Source organism: Heterocephalus glaber, unplaced genomic scaffold, assembly GCF_053883595.1.
Source record: "Heterocephalus glaber isolate CG9 unplaced genomic scaffold, H.glaber_assembly_v1.0 deba00000331, whole genome shotgun sequence".
Taxonomy (NCBI): domain Eukaryota; kingdom Metazoa; phylum Chordata; class Mammalia; order Rodentia; family Bathyergidae; genus Heterocephalus; species Heterocephalus glaber.
Window position 1 is genome coordinate 25,582,586 of NW_028258142.1, and position 24,925 is coordinate 25,607,510.

General features: G+C 37.0%; 1 long non-coding RNA gene across 1 annotated transcript; it reads left to right on the top strand.

Moving 5' to 3' along the window:
• Positions 1–10,259: 10,259 nt before the first annotated feature.
• Positions 10,260–17,590, top strand: LOC110344631 (uncharacterized). The gene is made up of 4 exons (XR_002387308.2): positions 10,260–10,682; positions 12,306–12,425; positions 14,137–14,182; positions 15,633–17,590. It is a non-coding gene; the product is annotated as an uncharacterized LOC110344631 (long non-coding RNA).
• Positions 17,591–24,925: the final 7,335 nt, after the last annotated feature.

Below are 24,925 nucleotides of genomic sequence, written 5' to 3' on the forward strand. Positions count from 1 at the left end.
TAATTAAAAACTTACCAACTAAGAAAAGCCCAGGTCCTGATGGCTTTACCGCTGAATTCTACAAGACATTTAGAGAGGAACTGCTGCCACTACTGTTTAAACTCTTCAATGAAACTGAAAGGGAAGCAATACTCCCAAATTCATTCCTGGATGCAAACATCACCTTGATCCCCAAAGCAGAGAAATACACAACTGAAAAAGAGAAGTATAGGCCAATCTCACTAATGAACATAGATGCAAAAATCCTAAATAAGACACTGGCAAATAGAATGCAGAAGATCATCAAGAAGATCATACACCCTGATCAAGTGGGATTCATTCCAGGAATGCAGGGATGGTTCAACATATGCAAATCAATCAATGTAATACATTATATCAATAGAGCCAAGAACCAAAACCATATGATTATTTCCATAGATGCAGAAAAAGCATTTGACAAAATCCAACATGCATTTATGATAAAAACCTGACAAAAAATTGGAATAGATGGTGTCTACCTCAATCTGATAATGCCATCTATGAAAAGCCAACAGCCAATATCATACTAAATGGTCAAAAACTGAAATCCCTCACACTAAAATCAGGAACAAGACAAGGATGTCCACTATCACCACTCTTGTATGTATGTACGTATGTATTTATTTATTTATTTATTCACTCTTGTTCAATATAGTTTTGGAAACATTAGCATGGCAATTAGGCAAGAGAAAGAAATAAAAGGAATAAAGATAGGAAATGAAGAAGTCAAATTATCATTATTTGCAGATGACATGACACTCTATATAGAAGATCCCAAGAACGCCACCAAAAGTCTTAATGACCAAATTCAGTAGAGTAGCTGGATAAAAGGTCAATACAGAAAAATCAATAGCTTTTCTCTACATGAACAACAGACTCACTAAGAGAGAAATAGGGGAAACAATTCCTTTCACAGTAGCATCCAAAAAACTGAAATACTAGGAATCAACCTAATGAAAGAAATCAAAGGCCTTTTCCCTGAAAACTATAGCACTCTGAAAAGAGAGATTGAAGATGATATCAGAAAATGGAAAGACATACCTTGCTCCTGGTTAGGAAGGATCAACATAGTGAAAATGGCCTTACTTCCAAAACTGCTATATAGATTCAATGCAATCCCAGTTGAAACCCCAGCAGCATACTTCATGGACCTTGAGAAAACAATCCAAAAATTCATTTGGAGCAAGAAGAGACCCAGAATAGCAAAAGCAATTCTAGGTAACAGAGACATGGCAGGGGGTATCACAATCCCCAACCTGCAACTATACTACAAAGCTACTGTGACAAAAACAGCATGGTACTGGCAAAGAAACAGTCCTGAGGAGCAGTGGAACAGATTAGAAGATGCAGAAACAACTCCAGAGACACTCAGCCATCTCATTTTTGATAAAGGATCCAAATACCATCACTGGAAGAAAGATAACCTCTTTAATAAATGGTGCTGGAAAAATTGGGTTTTAACTTGTCAAAGATTAAAACTAGACCTATATCTTTGACCAAGCACTAAACTAAAATCAAAATGGATTAAAGATCTAAATATTAAAATAGACACTCTGGATCACCTTGAACAGAGGTTAGGTAGAACTCTTGAAGGGATTGGTGTAGGAAAAGATTTTATGAACAAAACCTCAGTTACTCATGAACTAGCACAAACAATTAACAAGTGGAATCTCTTCTTACTAACAAGCTTCTGCACAGCAAGAGAAACCACCAGCAGTGTGAAGAGACAACCCACAATGTGGGAAAAAACCTTCACCTGCTATTCCTCAGACAAAGGCCTACTGTCTCAAATTGAAACATTTATTTCTCAGACAAAGAAGTAGAAATAGCAAATAAATATATGAAAAAATGTTCAACATCACTGGTCATTAGAGAGATGCAAATGAAAACAACACTGAGATTCCACCACACCCCAGAAAGAATGGCTGCTATCATGAAATCAATGAATAACAAATGTTGGCAGGGCTGTGGGGAAAGAGGAACCCTGCTCCACTGCTGGTGGGAGTGTGAGACTGGTGCAATCACTATGGAAATCAGTATGGAGATACCTCAAAGAACTAGGACTGGAAGTCCCATTTGACCCAGCTATTCCCCTGCTGGGGATCTTCCCCAAAGAGTTAAAAGTATCATACCACAGTGATATATGTGTGCCCATGTTCATAGCAGCACAATTTGTAATAGCTAAAACTTGGAAGCAGCCCAACTGCCCATCAACTGGAGACTGGATCAAGAAAATGTGGTTTTTTAATAAAAAGGAGTACTACTCATCCATAAAAAAATGAGAAATTTAGAGACATTTATAGCTAAATGGATGCACATTGAGGCAATACTCTTCAGTGAAATAAATAGGACACGCATGTGTAAATACCAAATAGTTTCTCTAGTGTGAGAAACTGAAAGTGTAAGTAAGGACTAAAAGGTATAATGGATAATGTGAAATAGGAAGAAAAGGGGCAAAGGGGAAGGGGAAGTGGGAGGAGTAGGGAAAGGGAAAGAAGGGAATGGAATTAATATGAGAAAATGAAAAAAATAGAAACAAAGTTTTTGTAAATAGGAAAGGATGGAGGGGTTGAAAGAAGGGCAGGGAAATGGGGAAAAAATAAGAACCAAGAGAGACTATGTAAAGGTGTAAATTTCCAATGATGAATGTCATTATATTGTATACCTAAAATGTACCAGTGATTAAAATGAATAATTGATAATTCAAAATAGGAAGAAAAGGTCCAAAGGGGTAGGGGAAGTGGGAAGGGTAGGGGGAAGGAAAGAAGGAAAGGAAAAATTATGAGAGATGCAAAAAAAGGAAACAAAGTCTTTATAAATAGGGAAGGGTGGGCAGGGTATTGGGAAAAAATAAGAACCAAGATACATCACGTAAAGATACAAGTTCCCAATAACTGTAAATGTATTGTATACCTAAAATGTACCAATAAAAGAATTTAAGAAAAAAAAAGAAATAAAGCTATCATTATGTGAAGATAATAACCTTCTATCCAGAAGACTCAGTAGACTATCCAGAGTGCTTCAAGAGTTACCACTGTTTATTATGACCAAGTAGAATCCAAGAATGGTTCAATATAGGAAAATTGATGAGGGCCAGGGATTTAGCTCAGTGGTTTTGCCACCTGCTGTGCAAGTGCAAGGACCCGAGTTCCATCCCCCGTACCAAAAGAACCAAACAAACAAATACACAAACAAAAAAACCCACAAGTGCAAGATAACAATACATGTTATTTTTAAACATATGTAAACAAAAGAATGCTGTTTGGGAAGGGTTAGGAGAATGAACATAGGAAAGGAGGATAAAATGAAGTAAATAAGTAAATAAATAAATAAAGGGAAATACCTTCCATAATTATTAAATGCCATGAATTAAGAAGCATAATCAATTCAATCTTCTGAAACTAAGACTCAACTGAAAATAAAATAGTTGGCTAAGAAATTTTCTTTACATTACCCAGAATATTAGATATTGATGATTTTCCTATTTTCATACATAATTAAAATTAAAATTATTTTAATATTGGAAATCAATTTGTAAATTTATTTTGGAGTTAACAGTATATTTTTAGTTAACATATACTTTTCATTTTGCATTCTAATCACTTAAATTACTTAAAATTAAATCACTTAAATTAAAATCTGCTTTCAAGCATCTTTCCTATAAATCTTTCTTTATTTTCCCTGATTGATTTTTCCCCCCCTTTTTCTCTTTGGGTAACCTCTTTCTAACAAAAATTATTGTTGATAATGATAATACCCTCCATTAAGGTTCATGTTCCATTAGCGGGCTTGTAGATATCAACAGAAACATCAAGCATTTCACAGTTGCAGGTGTTGGGGAGGGTGGAGGAAGGGTAGTTTGATAACATCAACATACATTTTATTCATGTATGGAAATATCACACCAAACCCTTTTAATATGCACCATTAATTTATGTTAATAAAATTTTTAAAAAATAATTGGGAAAATGATATCCATGAACTAATCTCAACTTTTACTGAAAAATCTAAATGAAACTTATGAAAAAGAACCACAAATATTAATATCTTAGTGATATAAGAATACCAAAATATTCTTAAATGAAAGGCTAAACCTAATTTATGAAGCAGAGTGTGGAATTACTTTCTCCAATGATTTTTATAAAAATAAAATTGGTCCTCCTTTATATGCTCCTCACCATTTGTTGAGAGCAAAATATTTGTTTTTCAAAATCATTTCATTTAGTGCTCACAGCATGAATGCATGTTAGCAATGCAGGTTTTTCTCCCATGCTTAAAGGGGATCATAGAATATTTTTGTTCACTCCTTGCTTTGTTGAGTATGCAGTGAAAAAAGAATTCTCTTTAATTCTGCCCAAAGGAAGAAAGATGATTATTTGATGATTTTCCAGGGTACCTAAGTTCTTATGCTAGATTTCTGTAAAGTAAAGGGCTAGTAAAATGTATGCATAGGTTGTATTCATAATTACCCTATTTAAACAGATGTTTTCCGTCTGTTGAGGTTTGGAAAGATGGAGCCCATGGTTTTCTGACGAGCTTTTGGAGCTCAGGCAAGGCACAAGATGGGTTTTTCAGAAAAAGAAACAGATACCCAATGGTATACTTGCTTCTGCTCCTCTCCTTAGATACAGAGAATGTCTTGCAGTGGGGCTAATCTTCCCATTTTATTCTTACCGTGTGGTCTTTACACCTTATAAAGTTCCTAAGGCTCTTTCAAATTTCATATCTACTTGGATCTTTACAACTAACCAGTGAGATAAGTATAACAATTATGTTTTCACTTTACCAATGAAGTAACCAAGGTTCAGAGAAGATGATTAATTTCCTGAAGTAAAATGCAAAGCCAGGACTCAAACTTTTGAATGGACTCTTCTGTCTCTGAAACGAAGCATTAGGTCCTCATTTTCTCCGTCTTCCCTCAAACCTGTTACCCCTTGACTGGCACCATCAGCAGCATGTTTACAAAAATAGAGCTTAACATTTACTTTAAAATTAAATATCACCGTGAATATTATATGAAGTTATTAAAAGGAAGAGAATAGCTTAAAAGCAATAGAGCAGATAGAACACTAAAAACTGTAATTTTAACATTTTCTTGTAAAAAAAATAAGTTTTAAAACTCTATTGAAGAAGGCCCATATTTTAGGGAAGTCAACATAGAACAACCAATATCAAAATGTCTACTAAGAAAATGATTGGACCCTAAATAAAAAGAAAAACATCATTTGGCCATCTAGGAATCATCATCTCCTCAACTGTAACAAAACAAAAATGAATTAAAAGGTTACTGAGTAGGGAAGTAAATTACATTTTTCTAGAGTTTAAATCATGATGGTTTCTGTCAGAGATTAATGCAGTAACAAATTTTAGAGACTAAAGGGAAATAAAAGGGATAGTCAAGAATTTTACACCTACTTAAAACAACCTCTTAATATAAAATTTACAGACCAGCTGTTATGAATATGCAATAAAAAATTCAAGGAATATTCTTCCCATGAACACTTCTCAAAGGCTTTATTTGTGGCCATGCATGTGACAAATAGAATAGCTAAAAAGATGTTAAAAACTAAAACAGAAATAAAACCTGACACTATGCTGTATAAAAAGGGCATACTCAAAGCAAAGAGATTCAGAAAGCTTAACAATGTATCCAGTAATAAAAATATAAAAACAACAGGTTTACAGATTTGTCTCCTTATGTAGCAAAAATCATACCAAAATGCACTATAAGTGACCGAGACAAGGCATAAACAAAGGATAAGGTTTCAATGGAAACAGCTTAAAATGGACCCAGTGACTGATTAACAATTCTCATACACTGAAAAACTTTAGAAGCTTCCAGAAGAAGTACACAGGACCACACAAAGATTGCACCCAAACTTTAAACATGGAATATTAGTAATCAAAATATATAAGAATGATAATACACCACAACCATATGAGATTTTCTGGAAAGGAGATTCAATATTAAGACATTTATTATTATAATACATCATATTTATGTAGGAAAAAGATAATTTATATACATCCAGAAAATATTAAAATAGTTGAAAAATTTAACACTCATTCACAATAAAATAGAAATTAATGACTACTTCCTTGAATAGAGAGGATAGGTAGACATATCCAGCAAGTAGAAAAGTAGCTTTTTAATTAGTAGAGAAATACCCAAACCTTTTCCGATGAGGGCAGAAACAAATGAAGGATGCCCACTATAATCACTATTATCCAATAATATATGGGAGGTATTAGCCAATACACAAATAAATAAAACAGCACTAAGTAAAAAAGTACTAGTACATAAGATTTAAATAGCATCAGTTCTTACAAATGATATAACTATATCTGGAAAAACGAAGAATGAGGGAAAACACTTGCAAAAAGTTATAGTTGTAAAATAAGCCTTTACAAATCAATAGCTTTTATCTCCATCTCAAAAGAAAATTCAAGTACACACACATATGTATCATACACATATGCATTTTTGTATATATACAATTCTTGTACACATAACAAGAATAGTTCAAAATTCATATGAAGAACACTATGAATGCTCCTGAAAGATATAAATGTTGACCTGAGTAACTAGAAAACATAGCTTTTTCTTGGATTGGAAAATTTAATATCAAAACAATAAATTAAATGACAATAATAATACATCCATTTTTTTCCTTGAGCAAGACAAGTTCATTATAATGTCTACTTGAAAGTGAAAAGAAACAAAATATAACTTTTGGAATTATTTTAAAAAAGAAATGATATTGGGTATGGTGTTAGCCCTATTCCCTAGAAGAGCATATTAAAACCATCCATGTTGAAAAAAAAAAAAAAGCAGTATTTAGGAAAGAATAGAAATACCAGTAGAATAGAACAGAAAATTCAGAAAATAAGTGGTTTGGGGAAAGTGAATAAATCATGAGGACGTTAGCCTACTGATAAGTTCAATAGCTAAATATGATTTGAGAGGTGAAACCTGGTTGAAGATGGTATATCACTGGAGGCGTGGCCTGGAAGGGAATATCACCCTCCCTCCTCCTCCCTTGATCTCTCTCTGCTTCCCACCACCTTGTCATGAGTTGTTTCTCCTCTGCCATGATGCCCAGCCCACTCTGGACTGAAACCTCTACAAACTGTGGGCCAAATAATTCTCTCCTCCTTTAATTTGTGGGTGTCAAGTATTGTGTCTCAGCAATGAGAAAGTAACTAGGACAATAATTGAAAGATAATAAAGCTGGAAATCTTTAGCTGACACAAAGTTGTTCTTGATAAAATAAGTGGGCTGTGCTCCATCAGAGATACTGTGTTTTTTAATGACAAATTTGTTATTTTGAAAATTTACTGATAAAATTGCATATATTTATAGTGTACAATATTTTTAATATGTATACTTTATGGAATAACTACAGCAAGGTAGCTAACATCTACATTGTGTACTTATCACACACTTATCATTTATTTGTGGCAAGAAAACAAAAGCTATTGTTAGCAGTTTTAACTAGTTAATACTTTGTTATTAACTATGGTCACTAGGTTGTACAAGAGATCTCTTGAATCTATTCCTCCTTTCAGGCTGAAATGTCCTGTCCTTTGACCAACTACAGCTATTGCTCTTTATCTGGATCTTATCTGCATGGTTGACAGCCAAGTGCCATCACCATTCATGCAACTTCCTTTCCCAGTCCCTTGGGAAGCCCTGCAGCCGTCACATAATCTGAGAGCAGGTTCTACATCTCTCCCCTCCTTTCTTCCCACAGGCTATTTCTACTCTCTGCTCAGAAGACTGAAAGGTGCAGCTGGATCCTTACTCAATGTGCCTCTCTTTGAAAGGAATGGAATGGAGGATATTAGGGGTTTTGTGGACTCACCCATGCAATCCCTGTGGACTCACCCATGCAAGGACTGAGCTAAGGGCTGAACCAAGCTGGTCCCCTATTTTACTTCTGAGTTTTCTGAATTTTTATGGATTCTTCCATAGTGTCTGGTATTTGATGCATATTTCATTAGGGCCCTTTTTACTTCTATAAGTGGGTAATCACATTCCTGAAGTATTGAAGGTGAGCAATTCTTGAGCAGAGTTTTAACCTTCCATTTAAAGTCAGAATCCCTTTATTGAGTTTAAAGTTCCTCAAATACTGTAGTAAGAATTGCTTTTAGAAAATTGATACATTTTTGCCTTTGTTTTGATTTATGGTAGAGACAGAAATTAATCGAAAATATTGGAAAATTTTTATTTTAATGCCTTTTAAATTCATATCTTCCAAAATTAATTCTATAGACAATGACATGGAGTTCTTAATAGGAATTGCAAGCCCTAATATGCAGTCACAAAGTTACGTTTGTAGTCTATAGTCAGTGTCTCTTCTAATTGATTATTTCTTCCACTGTACTGGTTGTTAAGATATAATACTTGATGTTTTATAAAAAGAACACCCAGAGTGATAGTCAAAATATGTGTGAGAAAGGAAAATTCTTTGCGAGAATTTTTAAAAATCAAGCCTGTCTCTCTGCTGCAGGACTTAGAGACTTTAATATGCTATGTTTGGAACACTCTAAGTGAATGATTTTAGATGATAGGGGGAAGAATTCCCCAAATTTACTGGAATTCACAGCCCATTTTAATGGAGAATCACTTGTAATTAATACCTTAAAATAAATTCTGGAGGACACTACCTTACATATTTAAGTATTTTAATTAATTCTTTAGTGTTTTCTAAAAAAGAAAATAATGACTAACAGTTTTCAACACTACTAATTTTAGACAAAGTATTTAGCTATAATTTTCTTTTTAAATATATCTTCCACATTTTGTCATAGATAAAAACTTTCATTTATTTGTAGATGTAGGTTTTAGAAGGTCCTTAAATATTAAGAAAGATATTGGCTAATAGATGAATCTATGCTTTATTCCCCCTTGACTGACAAATTTGGAGTATTCAGTTATTTGAACTTAAAATTAGGTATATTTTTAAGTGAATACATGCATACATATAGAAATCAAAGACTTTGATGTCTCTGTGCATTTTAATCATGAAAACATTACGAACTTCATATTGAAAGCAAACATAACAACAAAGGTTTTTGTGGAAATCTGTAAAACTATAATATTAAGAAGACAGGAGGAAGATAAATACTCTCTTTAAAGTGTGGCTGGGTCTACCCAACAAAAAACATGTAAATACATGCCAAAAAGTTCAATTTATCATCAATATTACTATCACTAGAGTTTTTACTTTCATCTTTTTATGCAAAAACATTCAGGACTATTTGTGGACACTTTTCTAATTCTTATTTCAGAACATTCCCTTCCCTAGGTTTTAAATCTTCTTCTATCTGTCCTCAAATTAATGAATAAATTAACATCCCATTGCCCATGTGTCTGCCTTTCATATCAACCTTTACCTCTTTAACCTCAATTTTAGACAGCTTTTCAAACTACTCCTATAAACTGGCTACTTTATTGTTGGGACATTGCTTTCTTCTTATGTTATAGGACTCACTAATTTCTTTGGATATGAACATTCTCTTAACCCTTTTGGTTTTAGCAGCAATTTATTTGCTTTTTGTCTTAGTCAATTTAGGCTTCTATAACAAAACACCATAAACTGGGTGGCTTCTAAACAATGGAAATTGATTCCTCACAGCTCTGAAGGTGGGGAGCCAAGATCAAAGTGCCAGCCAATTCAGCATGTAGTGATTGTCCTCTTCCTGGGCCACAAGTGGTGTCTTCTAGCTGTGTTCTCACATGGAGGGGTCACAGGTCTCTCTAGGCCTCATTTTTAAGGGCACTAATCCTGTTTACAAAGTTATTGCCCCCATTACCTAAGCAATTCTGAAAGGTACAACCTCCTAATACCATCACATTGGTGACTCGTGATCAACAAATGAGCAGATGTTTGAGAAGATACAAATATTCCGACTATGCTACTGCTTGTTCTCCAGGCTTTGTCTTTAGTCCCAGGCTCATAGGACCCAAGTAAGTTCCAAAGATACAAAAGAGACAAACTTGTCTAACTGCTGCCATCATGATCAAAGGTCAAATTCACCAATCCCATGTGGAACTTTCCCATGAGGCAAATTGCAATTTGAAAATTGGAGAACTAGATTTATTAGAGAGATACCAAAATATCAGCAATTATTATTTCTTTCATAGACCGAAAGTCAAGGGGTAGACAACAGTACGCCAAAGGACATCACGGACCACTGAGTGGGCGTGGTCTTGGGGACAGTGTGGAGGAAAGACCCTCTCCGTGGAAAGCGACCACTGCCAGGTGAGCATAGGCAGATAAAAGGGGGTGGAGAACAGAATGGGAAAGCTTTGGAGGGCTGTGAAGTAAATTCCCCCCTTCTCTAACCAGAGCATGTTGGACTCGCCATACCCTCCCTCCCCCACGGACCCATCCAGATGGAGTTCTGTGACATCACAGCCCCTCTGCCCACCCAGGGCTTTGATTGGCTGTTGACTTGCTGACCAAAGAAATCCCAAGGGCGTGGCCACCTCAGGGACAGGTATAGAAGGGGGAGGGTTCAGGCCCACATGGGGCAGAACGCTGCGAGGAGCTCCCAGGAGAAGCAGGGCCAGGTAGCCAGCAGGGCGGAGCACAGGACCTAGGACCAGGCTGAGAAAGAAGAGAAGAGCAATTTCAGTGCCTAAACTGAAGGGAAAGGTGAGTTGACCTCCAAGCTCCTCCCGTTGTCCCCCTTGACAGCCCTCCCAAGAGGCCTAAGGTCCCCACACTGTACCCTCCGGATTGCATTAGTAACTCATCTTTATTTCAACACTGTGCTTTTCCACATTATCTAAAATTTCTGCAAATTTTACTTCATCAGACAAAAATCAATAAATGTCATTGACCTTGTGAGGACCATATGAAAAACTTCCTCACCTCCAGAAAGGAAAATACTTCTGTTTCCTCTTGCCTCCTGTTACAGTTTGTGTTTAGATGTCCCCTCAAAGCCTCATGCCATCACAGGTAGGGCTTTTTCAGAGATGACTGAATCTAGAGTGTGTGATGTTAGAATTAAGGGTGGGTGATTACTAAATCAGTGCACTGATTTGGCTTGGCACTGCCCTAATCCTAAGCCTAGGTAGAGTATGAAAGGGGCAGAAAGAAGCTGCTAAGGTCCCTTGCTTGCTTTGCTACCTTCTGCCTGCCATGAACTGTTTCTCCTCTGCAAGCCCTGTCTGCCATGCCACCCTTCCTTGGAGCCAGCCAATTATGGACTGAAACCTCTACAAACTGTGAGCTAAATAAATCTTTCCCCCTTTAACTTTGGGTGTTGGTTATTCTGTCTCAGCAATGAGAAAAGTGACTAAGACACCTCCCCTCACTCTGTCTTACTTTTCCTGTTGTACTCTTTGTAGTCTTAGTGTTGGCAAATACTTCTACTTAAATAGCAACCAATTACTTGTTAGCAAGACATTGAAAGGCATTGATATTTTTCTAGGAGGATTGGATGAAGTAGATGGGTTCAAAATAGAGTATTGTCCATATTCAAAGCATTTGTAACTCTCCAGGAAAGACAGAAATAGAATAATTACAAGGTAATATGCAGTAGTAAAAACTATAGACAGAAACATGTGGTATATGCCATAATAGCTTAGGTGCTCAGAGAATGAGATCTTTCTCCTTCCCCAACATGATTTCTGTACTTTCTTGAGTCTATAAATCACCAAAGGAGGTTGTTAAAAGTACAGATTAATGAGCTTACCCAAAAAAACTCAGAATCTAGAGAAATTGTCTAGAAATTTGCATTTCCCAGATGGTTCCTATTATTACCAGAGTTTGAGAAACCACAATTTACAGTGATCAGGTAAGATTTCAGGATTGCTAGAACATGAGAAAAGCATTAAACAATAGGCAGAAATTAGGTGGAGAGTTCAGTGGGCAAGTGCTTAGGGAGGCTTATTGGAAAAAATAGAACCTGGGTTCCAGTCCCCATCAGTTGGGAAAGAGCTATTTATAACAACTAAATGAGCTCTGACAATCATTGCAAAAGAAACATTTTATGAGATGTTTTACCCTATAATACCACATTTTCTGAGTAATGAAATTAAAATGAGTTTAAATGAAATGTCCACTTCTCTTTTTCTAGAATGGCATGCACTGTGTTCTACCCTCTAACCTTTTAAAGATTTGTCACACAGCTTTTTAAATGAATGCTGAAGTCAAGAAGGTACCTTGTTAAATTCATTGGCTGAACCATGAGAAGCTATCATACACTTCCATCCATTTACATTAAATTCAAACCACCAATCCCCATATAATTTTTTTCTGCTTTCCCTATAGGATTAATGTAAATCATGGGAAATAATTTGCAAAGAAGGCTATTTAAAATTGCAGCAGAGCAGTTCATTTGGCACTATAATTCACTTTGGTGTAAAATTCAATTATTACTGACAAATAAAGGTTAGTAACTTAATCATTATATGGAACAGACATATGGGTGAAGAACAAGTAAATTAGGGGATTCCTAAGTCTTTTAATATCTACCCCCCCAGTGATACTAAAGGATTTTCAAATCCTGTGAGAGCTTTCAAAAAAAATTCTCATCTCTCTTATTCTTGGATAGAATTCTTCCCATCAGTTTGTTTTCAAAGTAATAAATGTGTAAATACATGCCATAAGTTTATGTATTTGCACAACTCTGTAGTGATTTTGAATCCAGCCTAACTATTCAGAAAATTTGGTCTTGATTTTTCCCCTTCTGGCAGAGACCAGAGAGAAAACCACAGCCCATTTGTTGGAAGCCCTAACATCTGCTGATATGTCAGTTTTGTTTAGTTAAAATGGATTCATGTTGGTGAGGAAAGGGCCATTTAGAGATGGCAGCACTGGAGAAGATTAGTGCTACTTTTACCAACATTAACTCCCCTGCTTTTGCATTAACTGTGATACACTTTGTACCTGAGGAAACCACCATGCCCAGGATCTGGAATATCAGAGGTTTCCATAAATCAAAATGAATACCAAGGGGGAGGTTGGGTGTGACAGAGGCCACGGGCTGGGGTGCTGTACACATGGGGCAAACCAGGCTCTGTCTCCTGCCTCCGTGTGTCCTGCTGAGCTGGAACTGAGCCCTAGTTCTGATGAGCAAGCAGAAACTATAAAGAGATGGAATTTGTCCTTCCTCTCATTACAGTTCCCCACTTTGGGTAGTTAGTATGCATTTAATCCATTCATATTTGTACTGGAATCCACAACTCTAGCCAGACCCAAAGGACTGCTACTAAAGAGGTTTCGCAGCTCAGCATTTTTCTTATTTTTATTTTTTGCACTAAAGAGGAAAGTTGGACAACCAGTTTATAAAATGCTGACAGAAATACACAATAACTTAGAGAGTTTCCATGCACAGTCTTTAAGATTAACTGCCCTACGTCTCCTATTATTGTTTCATCTCATCCTTCTGAAACGGCTCACCATGTACAGAGATGTTGTAAAGGTATAGTGAGCAATGAATTATTTTCAAGCAGTATAAGCATGGTGATAAACCTTTTAAAACTTGTATCTATAGAGCGGGCACTTCAGAAGGTAAATAGGTATAATAATACATCTATGGGGTTCCCCCCTCTCCCCGCCCTTCGTGTATTTCTTTTCAAATTGAAGAAAGCCTGACTAGGTAGCTGGCCTTTAAGCCTTCAATTAATTGAACAAAGATTTAAAAATTGTTCAATTGGTTTCATTAGGAAGTGTACAATGAAATAATAAAGTAAAACAAATGATATAAAGCAGAGCCACTAATTAGCTCTACATGATTGATATAGCTTTGGACCAGCCGTTTGATCTCAAACAAAATGCAGTTCCTTGTTAAGAGGATTTTTAATTGATGTGCAGAGAGGTATTAGATGATGTTGGAAAATAATTACTCCAAAGCTATTCATGCATTTGGCTGAACATAACAAATGAAGTTTGGGCCCTGGATCTGGCGAAGTGGACACGTGCTAATTAATAATGAGAAGAACAAGCATCTTCCAGGCGTTTTTAACCCAGTATTTGCTAGGAGATTGCTGAGCAATTATGTGCCATAATGAGGTTGTCATATAAACAAGATCAACATTACTCAGATGTCAGCTGAGATTTCAAATTCATGCAACCCATATGTATTTTCTGGTTGTTATAGATTATATCGTGAAGCTAACCAATCAAGATTGTTGCTCAAAATTCAGGTATGATTAAGAAAACATCATAATGAGATAGCAAATCTTTGCTATTTTCTGATAGTTGAATTAAGACTCTCCCCTTAAAATAAATAAACAAGTACTTGAGCTCATGTCAAAGCACAATCTATTTTAAAAAGAAAAAAGGAAAAGAATTTTTCTCAAAGATATGAATATTGACTAGGGTAAATATGCTCTTCATCTCTAAAAACTTGATGAACATATGCACTAAGTTACACATAATTTGTTAAATCTGACAAGAACGTTAAATTAGCATTTGGTTGGTCTTGGCCAAATTCCTTGCTCAGAAAAATGTGTGCATATTGACATGAAATTAGAGGGACTTATGGGTGAATTTCTGAAGGCAGAATTTGTCTTTCTTTGTTTTATGTGAGGCTGCACCCCCCATAATGGAAAGAAAAGTTAATTTGGGATATCTCATCATAGTCAAATGTAGCTGATTTGAGTATGTTAGATAACTTAGTTTAAACTGTAATAAGGGAAACTTAGTTTGGGTGTGAATTAAAAATAGTGGATAATTGTTTAATATTTCAACTTACTTTTGCAGTGTATACACTCAGTATCAGTAACCAATTTAATGTGTCTTTTTAAATGTTTATTTTACTCAATTATTCTCTATAAATTCTTAAAGTTCTCTACTACCATGCTGGAAGCCACATTTTCCCATTCAATGGTGGCATACATGAATTTTAAAGACTTTTTACATTCTTGTCAGATCAAAAAGTATATGTCTGTTGGGTATATTTATTGTGTAGATTTGTAAGACATTGGGAAAGAGAATGAAGTCAGAAATAGAGGAATTCTAGACTCTGACTAATTTCTTGATTTTTTTTTTTTATGAAGCTTTACTGTTCATCCTAAGTCATATACCATTCCCTTCACCTGGAATGGTACCTATTTAACCTTCACTGAACAATTAATCCCCTAATTAAAGAGGGATGTGAGGGTTTATTTACGAAGGTTCTTTTCCTGAAAGCATAGGTTTTAAGACACTGTGATTCTGTGTTTATTCTTTGACACAGTTAACCTTAATTTTCTTGGTTATTTAAATTTATTTCTTTGCTACTCAATATTTGATTTTTAAAAGTTAATAAATTATTTTATTTGCTAACAGAAAACTCATTAAATGGTATAGTGATTAGGAAAGGAAACTAAATTCTCAGATTAATTGATCAGTCCTCCCCCTTAATTGTATAATCTGTAGGACAATGAAGAGACTAGATGAAAAAGGCCCTAAGCCTAGTGATTCTCTTGGCTGCATGGGGGCAATGGAGCCTGTAGTAGGAGCAGAAAGAGGCTACAGAATGCTGCAAGAGAGCGGACAATCTTCTCTGTCATTGGGATCAGATGTTGACCACATTGCTATGACCTGGAGGATTTGTAGGGCTGGGTGAGGTGTGAAGGAATTCTGGTGGCCAATGTGTGTTTTTTCCTCCAGAATGAATGAACTAACATGGCTGCATGGCTGCCTAGTTCTATGGACACAAACAAAAGTGAAGGAATGGAAACACAGAGTAAGTTGGCCTCTCTCCAAGGACAAGTCGCTAGTTTTGATATGTGAATTTGGAGATATCTAAGTAGAGCTTGAGAAGGCCCACTTCTCATGGATTAATCATGAAGCCATCCAAGTAAACACTGAAGAGCAAAAAAGAACAAGCAAAATCTCTGGAATCTAAGTGAAAGGTTGGGTCTATCTTAAATGTGACCATTGATTGCATCATAACACTGGCTAGAGGAAATTCTGTGGATGTTTAGTGACTAATTACATAGATCATTATTCTGCACAATGTTAAGTGAAAGGAGAGTTACTGAAAAATGTAATTACAAATTATAACCATGTTAAATAAGTGAATACAAATAAGACTAGATGGAAATAAACCAGAATACCAACGTTGGTTTTGTTAGAGTGCTGAGATTATGGGTCATTTATCCTTTCTTTTCCAAAAGGTTATGTTTTTCAAATTATTTTTAATGAACTTTTTTTAAAAGAAAAGAATGTATTATGCTACTTTCAGGGCAAAAGTGAGACAGCTTCTGGAAGAGCACTATTATTCCCACTTTTCTACATATCTAGAAACTCCAAGCAGACTGAGATTGCTCTACTATTTTATGACATCAAAGAATGCCAGAGTGTATTGTCACCCCCACTTAGGAGAATGGGTCATCTTTTCTATGGAGTTATTGGATGAAGAGTGGATGGGTTAGTTTCTTCATTTCCACATTGAGCATACCTGCTTAACAGGCAAGCTATTTCTTCAGGAGACCCTAGTCTTGGCAGCACCAGGCAAATTTGGTTGCCCATGAAAGGAGCAATGGTCTAAGGTCACTGCCTATGGTATACTTCAAAGCTTTTGGTTCCTATCCAGTACGATATGCAGCCTTGATGAGATTTAAAATAGCTCTTAAATGTACTTGAAGAGTCAAAAAATGTACTCTCCTTTGTGCATGAAAGATTGTGGAATAAGTATCTTCCATTGTGCAAGAAAGGGTGCTGGAAAGATGAAGTTTCTTTCTGAACATCCCTTAAAAATCAGACTTTACAACTTAGTGACTCTCAAACCCAGGTCTCAGCATCAGCATTCCCTGGGAACTTGTTGGAAATATAAAATCTTAGACTTCATAAATCTGAAACTCTGAGTGTGGGGCCTGACAGTCTGTTTTTCTAAGACATCTGAGGGACTGAGTTCAGCATCTTAAAATCTGAGAGATATTGACACAACTGCAATGGCAAAGGGCATACTTTTGAGCCAACTGCTTGTGTTTAAATTTCTATCACTAGTAGGGTAAATTTGCTACAAGAAAGAAGTCAATGGGAAGATGATATGGAATGTGAAGAATTCCCATGAGCCTGTTCACTGAGTAAAGAAAGCACATGTGAAGAATTTGAATCATTTTGAACTTTATTTACTCTGGATGGACTGTTCTTTGATCACTCTTAAACTAGACCATTTGTGTTATAGTTTTGTAAGTGTGACATTTATAAAGGAAAAGAGTTGTAGAATATTTTATTTTATGACGCAAAACTGTGTCATGGTTTTCCATGAGTAGTTATACTCCAACTATGCTGGAATGTTGGAAAGAGAAAAGTTCACACATTAAAACCACCCAGAAAGGGTGGGAAAACAGAAGGAAAAATGACTGGGCAAGAGGATCTATAAGAAACGCAGGTAACTGTCTGGGAATGGAGAGATGGAAATGTTCCTGGAGAGGGACTGGTGATCACAAACTTGTAGCAAACAACTGAGAAGTGAGTACTGTAGTTTAAACTGTGTCTCCATTCTAATTTTGTACCCATCCCTTTCATATGGGCAGTGGCAGCAGGGCCAGCTACATAATTTGCAAAACACAGTGAAAAATGAAAACACATGTTGTTCAAAATATAGAAAAACAGTGTTGTTATTGGTACTAAAATATAAAGATTTTCTTTATTATGCAGTCTGTCTCTTGACTTATCAAGATAATTTTATTTGCTATTTAATGTTTTAAATAAAGAAAAATTGAAATTTTATGCTGTTAACATGGATTTCACTGTTTATCTTAATATGTGCAACATTGTTTTAAATGCAAATATCGGAATTTAAGTGCAAATATTTAATTCCTATGTGGAATCTCTGAATTTACTCCATCCATGTGAATCTGCATGTGCGTGTGTGCGAGTGTGTGTCTTTTCTCTAGTGGGTGCCTAATGCTAGCCAGAAAAGACAGAAACAGGCAGATTCAGTAGTGTTAGGAGAAGAAAGAGAAGATTCCTCACAGCACCAAGGTAGCTGAGGGAGTGACCTTCCTGAACAGCATTCTCTAGGGGTGAATGTTGGCCCTAGAGGCCTCTGGGAGACCCTGGCTTACAAGTGCAGGAACTGAAGACACTCAGGCTTGACAACTCCTGGATTCCTTCACCTGACAGGAGCTAGATTTATTTGACAGATCTCAGCCAGTGTGTGAAATTAAGCCAGGAATTTACCTTTCCTATTGACTTACTGGTCTAACCCATGGCAAATGGCAACATCCACCCTAGTGGTGTACTATGTACCTGGATGGGAGTGAGCAAAATGCAGAATGTGCAGTGCCCCTATCTTGGGCAACTTTGACCCTCCTAGGCCCCTCTGCAAGTGGCAGACATGGGTAGAAGGCAATCATAGTCCTTCGATGTAGGAAGTGAAGAGTGTAGCTAAGTGGGGCTGAGTGTTCTAGGAGGCAGGGGCAATTTAGGGAAGCTATAGGAGCTGAGGCTACAAAGAAGCCCAGGCTGCAACTTTTCCATCTCCTTTCCATCTCCTTGATCTCAGGCTCCACTTGTCCCGCCGGACTGCTCTTAAAAAGTCTATTATCATTAAGGATCTCAAGGCATCAAAGCAGAATATTAAATCACAAGTATGGGGCCCCTCTGAGCCTTAGGCAACTGTGCTGTCACTTTTCCACGAAGCCAGCTCTCCTGTGATGGATGTGGTGAACCATGTAGCAAGATGCCATGGGGAAAAAGTGGCTTGACCTGTGTCATTGTATTTATTGTATCTAGTCTGTATTTGAGGAGGACTGGGAACTGATAAAATGAATTTGAATTTGATTAAATGTGGCTGAAAGTTTGGTCAAGCATCTTATTGAAACCATTTATTTACTGAGTTGCTTTGTCAGATCAAGGACTTGATTCAGAATCAAGAGTTCTAAAACATCATACTTTTCATGCTTCCCCTTGGCTTATAAGAATGCAGTTTCTTACTGGTATGGAGAAACATCTCAACTTGAAACTATAAGGGAAAAAGCACAAACCTTAATGATTTAAGAGTATGTAGATGCTCAAAATTCCACTGGATAGTGTGACAACTTTATATTCATTTCTCATGCTCATCTTCCTTGGAATTTATGATTGTGTATGTGTGCATGCGTGTGTGTGCGTGTGTGTGTGCATGTGTGTATGTATGACTGAAGTAGATTTATCTCAAGGGATTCTCCGTACAAATCATGTTTTAAGCTTTAGTACAATTTCACTGCTTACAACACTCATGGCATATAATAAATGCCCAATTAATATTGTTGAATGGAATTTTGTGAAGTGACGGTATCAGCACTACCCAGACTGTTTAGTCTACCCAGGCTCAGCAGGGATTGCAAAGTAATCTCAATGCTTCTGGCTCAGTAGGCAAATTCAGGCCAACATTTACACCACAATCTTTTTAATGAAGCAGCTAAAATCAAAGCCAGGTGCTTCCCTTGGTGATTCAAACCTAGAGTCAGAAGCAAGGTGTACAAAGATCAAAGTCCCAACTGTCATAGTGGGTGATAAGTTGGAACCAGGATCCACAAGCTTCCTTTTTTATTTGAATTGTTGTAACATTCCCTCCAACACCCTCTCACTTTTTTCTTTTTGCAGGTGCTTCATTGGTTCAAATTAATCCAATGTTTCCATGTTGAATGAAGTATCTTAAATTTCTCCCAGGAACAGTATGGGTTTCAGTGTAAAGTCTATTTCATTGACTAAAAAGTCAAACTATTTCTCAGGACTTCCCATGAGGGATAATAATTCAGTTTGCCAAATACTCTTATTTTAATTGGCTTGCTCCCCCTGACTCTGTCCTGGCACTGTACTTGTAATTATGCTTTTGTATAAGTTTCATTGAATGAGTTTTGGAATATTCATGCTCATTTCTTAAAAGAGGCTATATTTCACTAAGGGTCATCAATGAAAAAATTCTGTACCTTTGGTCCTCTCCTGAAAAAGAAACTCTTGAGTGTTTGCTGTGTGTCAGAAAAACTGCAGATGTTCTTTGACCCTTCACTGCAGCCCCAAAAGAAACATGAAGCTAATGCCATGATGGTCCCAGAGGCACATGGAATTCAGAGTCGCACAGCTCATGTGTGCCAATGGGATGATGGGAACAGTAGTCACTGGACTCCAAACCTGCTACTGTGGACCCTGTGCTCTCTTGCTTCAACTTCTTTTTCCAAGGGAACACAGCTTTTGCTTCCTTTTTCCCTCAAGAAAAGAGACCTCCTCCCTGCCCTGTGCACCTTTGGGGCCATGGTTTCTGTTTAGACTTTTCCCTCTCCAATGGCCTCCTTTCTTCAAATTCCATCCTTCACCATTATGATGGCTTCCCTTCCTATTAGAATCTCTGTAAAGGAGAAAGGTGAGAAGAGAACAGGTTGTATTCTCTGCTAACTCATCTTCTCACTCCTCTAAGGCTCCTTCCTGTTTTCTCTGCAGTGAGTCACTTACTTTGAATACATAACATCTTTGCTGAGCAGGATTTCAGCAATTTTTACAGCCCTGTTTTGTTTTTTTTTCTTTACACAAATGGATTCTTTCCCTTCTGGGTGTGTTAGATTAACTGGACCATAGCATACAACAACATTAGAATTCTGACCGGGGTTTGTCCAGATAGAGTAACTGGTACCTAAAGAATGAATCATTCTCTTGAGTCCAAGGTGGACCGTCCATAAGTACTTTGACATAGTTGCTTAAAGCAATTTTCAGCTTTTGCCTGCTGTTGTCACCCAGTATCCATGCAACATAATTAGAAAGGACAATTATCAATCCCATGAGAATACGTGGCAGAGGCAGAAGTAGAACTCAGGTCCTGGGCTCTATCCCTCCTCCAAGAGAAGCTGCCTCCACCCTGTCCTCTGCCTGTCATTGTGACCTCTCTGATCCTTCTTTGATCTGTCATTCTCTGCACTTTCTCATCTTCATACCTCTTTGAAATAAAAGCAAAGTGAGAAAAATAAATTTATAGTAAAAACAAATTGTACAATTCTGAGAGGCTTTTTTCTGTCAATATTTTGGTATCTTGTTTAATTATTTTTTAATGTTTGTGCAGTTGTCTCAGTGTCTTTTTGCTGTGAGCCTGTATCAATATTTTCTGTTGTAGAGGGCAAGTTCCTGGAGAGAGAGAGGATTGTGTCTATTTTTCTTTTCCAGGCCCTCACAAAACACCTAAACTATGGGGTTATTTTACAGAATTTCCTTGATGATGAATTTTCTCTTCCTGACCACCCCCTCACAGTTTTGTTCTATTTCTTTTAGAGAAATAAAGAAATTGCTTAACTCTAGGCAATATTTGTTTTTCTTTGAAAACTCCCAGATAGCTGAAGAGAAAGGGAAAGCTACCAGGAATGTGAAGTGGGAGGATGGTACATGGATAGTGCTTGAGAAACCTAAAGAGACCATAGCTCCCCAGGTACATAAGGAAGGGAATCTCTTTTCTTGGGGAAAAGAAGCAGAAAGCTATGTTTCTTTGGAAAAGGTAAGAAGCTGAGGTACAGGGACCACAGTAACACTTTTGAAGTTGATCTTCTGTCTGCTACAAATCAGCTGTGTGACTCTGGGTAGCTAGTCCAATTTCTCATCCTTCTGAGTACTTTGCTGATAGTACTGTCTATTAACAAGTCACTCACAGTGCTGCTGTGAAGGGCCAATAAGATACCACCTATAATGTTTCTGTCTCTGCTACAAGATACCCAACACTCACAACTTTGAGGAGAGGTTTGTTTGGGTCAGAGTTTCAGGGAATTCAGCCTATGATAGCTGCTTCCAAGGCAGCAACATCATGCAGAAGGGTAGAGTGGAGCAAAGCTGGTTAGTTCATGGCAGCCAGAAAGCAGAGAAGGGAAACAGTGCCAGAGAGGAAGGAAGATATAGGGTCCCAAGTTCAAACCACCTTGACCCATCCAGAAATGTGTTCTACTAATCCTCTAGGTGGCTCCCAAGGCAATCAAGTTGACAATTAAGCTTAACTATCATGGGACAGATGGGGCACCCTGCCATGCCTCCTAAAGCTGGGGCAGACTATACTTGAAAGTTAGCAAGGAGAGTAGGCTAGTCTCTGGTTTTCAGTGAGGCCTCTGATGGCTCAATACTTCAGAAAAGAAACAACATTTTGTGAAAGAAGAAGGAAGCCATTTTGCAAAGATGTACTTGCAGCTCATCTATGTCTGAGGAACAGCTGAGTTTCCATCAAGGCAGAGGGGCCTTGAGAGAGCCAGTCCTGATCTGTCACCATCTTCTTGATTAGACCGCGGTCCCTGTGGGTGAAGCCAGCCAGGTGAAGAGGCATCTCCAGTTTCTTCCCACTGACATGTTTGATGCTGACCAAAGGTGGAGTGACTAGGAAAACCAGATATCTTCTACCTTCTTCCTTCCCCCCTCCCTTCTTTCTAGTCCTATAGCCTTGATTTCTTGCTTCCTTCATTTATTGAGCAAAATAATGTCCAAGGTATTGTGAAAGGGGCTAAGAAGACATACAAAAACAACTACAACAACAACAAATATGTATCTATATCTATATAGATCTATCTATCTCTAGCTCTCTCCATATAAATATATAGAGATCTATATAGATATATATATAGAGAGAGAGATACATAGATAGATAGATCAATCAACAGGAGTGTATGAGTGCAGTGGTGACTTAACTGATGAGGAGATCAATTTTGAGGAAGCTAATGAGCTTTTCTGAGAAAATTCCCATTGAAAAAGGGTATGGGTATTCCAAATGATAGGAGTAATGTGGCCCAAGGCTCCAATGAATGAAGAATCATGGACTGTTCATTAGTCAAGCTTCTTTTTGTAGTAATACTAGAATTCCACTTAAACTATGTGGATAAGGGCCGGGGATTTAACTCCATGGTGCAAGGTCCTGAGTTCAATCCTTGATACCAAAAAACTTTATGTGGATAAACAGTAGTCATTTATTGTCAGTACATGAGGGGGAAGGGCATGAATATTTATCACCTCAAAACAGATCTCTTTCAAATGACAAACTAGAGACATTTATAGCTAAATGGATGCATATTGAGGCCATACTCTTAAATGAAATAAATAGGACACATATGCAATTACCAAATAGTTTCTCTGGTGTGAGAAACTGAAAGTATAAATAAGGATTAAAATGAATAATTGATAATTTTAAATGGAAGAAAATGTCAAAAGGGATAGGGGAAGTGGGAGGGGATGGGGAAAGGAAAGAAGGGAAAGAAAAAATTATGAGAAATGGAAAAAATGGAAACAATGTCTATGTAAATAGGGAAGGGTGGAGGGGGTGAAGGGAGCACAGGGAATAGGGAAAAAATAAGAACCAAGATACATCATGTACAGGTACAAGTGCCCAATGATAAATGTAAACATATTGTATACCTAAAATGTACCAATAAAAGAATTTAAGCGAAAAAAAAAATTAAAAAATAAAAACAGATCTCTTTCAGATCCTCCTGGACCATGACTGCTAGCACCTTAGTCCGAGCTCCCATCTCTCTTACAGAGCCCTGCAAAGGTCTCTTCCTTCTTTTATTCTTGTTCTTGCTCCACACAGAAGCTACAATGATTCTTCTAAAAGTACAAACTAGATCACAGTAGTTCACTTAAACAAGTGTTCTGACTTTCCACTGCAGAGAACTCAGATTCCTCGTGGCCTACAAAACCACTCTTCATCAGAGCCCTCACTGTGCTGTGTTCTACTATTTACCTGTACACTCAATACTGAACAAAGCCCTTCCCCATTGCTAGAAATCTCCAACTTCTTTCTGACTCAAGGCCTTGCCAAAGCTCAGCCTTTTACACCACTACCCATCTCCTCTTCTACAAGCTCTTCATTGAGCTGCACCTACTCATCCTCCACAACTGGGGGTAATGTTAGTTTTTCTGGGGTGACCATCCTGGAGCCTCCAAGAGTAAAACAAATCTTCTATCATTGTTTCTTGTAAGGCAGTATGCTTTTCTTTCCCAGAATTTGTCACACTTTGCAATAAATATATTTGCAGAGTTTGTGGAATATCCACCTTTTGTTACTCAAGTAGGTTCCGGGAGCTGATAGGACATGCATAATTAGCATGTAAAAGTGATTTTTCTTTTGTCATTGTTTTCCAGACCATTTATCCAGCTAGTTTTTACATGCAAAGTGAATTTCCCAAGTTTCCTGTAGTGTTCCCCTTTTGTTGGGAAAACTCATAAGATTAACAGTAAATTAAGCTGTGTTTTTAAGTTAATGATATCCATGTATTCCATGTGAGAAGTTTATCTGTGATGTTATACTTTATCACCTTTCAAAACATCATGCCAACAAAACTTCTTGAATATTTGGTTAAATAATATTTGAGTCCCATGAACTACTCAACTTCTGTACATAAGCACAGTGGCTTGAGCAACTTCATTGTTTCATTTACTGTATTTATTAAGACTATATACACAGGCTCTTTCATAAAGTTCACATATAATAGCAATAAGAGGAAAATTAATTTGAGGCAAATGAATTGATTACTTGATTCATCCATTCTCAATCAACTTGATTCATTTTGGAATGTATCTCTGGAAAGCAAAAGTGGTTCTTCCTTCAGTGTATCATTGCTTGTCAATGTACAAACGTTTCAGTAGCAGAGACAAAACCTCACAGATCTTGATCATTCAGGTTTTGATGTTGAACGCATTCACTCCTGTACTATTTTTTCCTCCAGGCTAATTTGTCAGAGTCCTTTCTTTGGGCACTTTCCTTTTGCTGGTCATTTAATAGACTGGTAACTGCAGTTGAATTGACAGGAAATATAAGACGGATTTTTAAAACTTTCTGGAAACTATCATCCCTTCCCAAGTCTTTCAGCAAACAAATGTGACCTCTTTGTAAATAGTATAGGTAGAGTATTAGGAACTGAGAGGTGGGCTTTATAGTTGAAGGACTCACATTCAAGTGTTGCTACTGTGTGTCTGGGGAAGCTTATGGACTGTTGTGAATGGGGGATCAAAAT